General features: G+C 41.5%; 1 long non-coding RNA gene across 1 annotated transcript; it reads right to left on the reverse strand.

Moving 5' to 3' along the window:
- Positions 1-468: 468 nt before the first annotated feature.
- LOC123154511 (uncharacterized) lies at positions 469-1,459 on the reverse strand. Its single transcript, XR_006476876.1, has 2 exons — positions 1,113-1,459; positions 469-670 (listed from the first exon to the last, which is right to left on the reverse strand). It is a non-coding gene; the product is annotated as an uncharacterized lncRNA (long non-coding RNA).

Here is a 1,459-nt window from a genome sequence, read left to right on the forward strand (position 1 = left end):
AAAATAGTAGCAAAGATTGAAATCCTGGTTAAAGGTCAACCGATACTATCCAGTGCAGTACACAAATGCCTGAAGTCCGTACAAGGGTGATGCTTATCCTAACCGTCATGGTCTTGTTACATGGCTCAAAGATCTAGGTCATCGCGGTCACACATCCTGATGCTTCTAAGTCCTAGGATATTTGTGTGTTTCAATGGCATAGTAAAGCAGTTCCAACGAAGTAAAAAAAAATCTATGCACCCTACGCGCATGGTGTATACTTATACGAAACTAACAAAGGTCGAGCTCAACCCCTTGCTCAACCGTCGGTATGCGGCATGGCTTCTTTGTGAATTATGATCCGATTCTATCCCCAGGGCCGGCCCTGACATTTGAGGGGCCCTTGTGCGAACTCCATATAATGGGCCCATACACTATAATAGACACTAAAAATTCATTTCCACACCTATGTGTACCACAAAAAGTTAATAAAAGCAAGTGTAAATTTCATTAGCAGATATGAAATATGGTCTTAATACATCATGTATATGTCACATGCTCCAACAACCAGCAACCAAGAAGTCTTCTTTTAACTCTTCTTAATTTCTTGATCCAATTTGACAGAAATTATAGCTCCAGATCAGCAAAAATCAGAGGAGCTGTTGTTTGCCGTATGCCTTTTGCCTTTCTCCTGAAAAATACACAGAGCACAAGTGAATGGCATGCTAAAGAGAAACAACGCCTTCGAGCATTTTTCCATGCAAAATCGCTAATAATAGCATCAAGATCAATGCTATCCAAGATATCCTTCGCAGTAAAAACTTGCTACAGTCGCAGGAACAGTTAAGAGAATTTGATAAGCACTAGACACCTACAACTCTAACAAAATTAAAAAATCGCATCTGCTTAAATGAATTTATTTGGCAAAGTCATTTTCAGTCAATGCTACAATCAGCAGAATCTACTGAATATGCCATCTTCATACAAAAAGAGAGGAATCAAGAAGTTCAAACATAAGAGCAGAAATAAATAGACAAGGCCAGAGAACTGAGATCCGGAAATTTCATGAATGGGCAATGACTTGGCTGTCTATGAATCTTCGGCACATGTTGCAGGCTGCTGCTCTTGCGTACCTCCAAGGGCGGTGTGTCTGTCGCCTCGTCTCCGCCCGCCTAAAGCCCTGGAGTATTTATAGGATGAGAGAAACCAAAGAAATCCATTATATTAGATAATGATACAATTAAACATTGATTAATATCGGGAGTTGGGGTCCTGGGCTGTTCGGAAATCGGGACAATCAATTGGTGAGGAAGACGATGGCGGTTGGGAGACGAACGAGCTGGCGGCGTCTTTCTTGGAGAGAACGAACGGAAAGGGATTCTGGGATTTGTGTTTGCGCCTGAGCTGCCTATTTCCTCTCTTAATGGGCTGCGCTGCTTCTTTTGCGTTCTAGTACAATATTTGTTGGGAATATATATAC

This window comes from Triticum aestivum, chromosome 7A (genome assembly GCF_018294505.1).
Source record: "Triticum aestivum cultivar Chinese Spring chromosome 7A, IWGSC CS RefSeq v2.1, whole genome shotgun sequence".
Lineage (NCBI taxonomy): Eukaryota > Viridiplantae > Streptophyta > Magnoliopsida > Poales > Poaceae > Triticum > Triticum aestivum.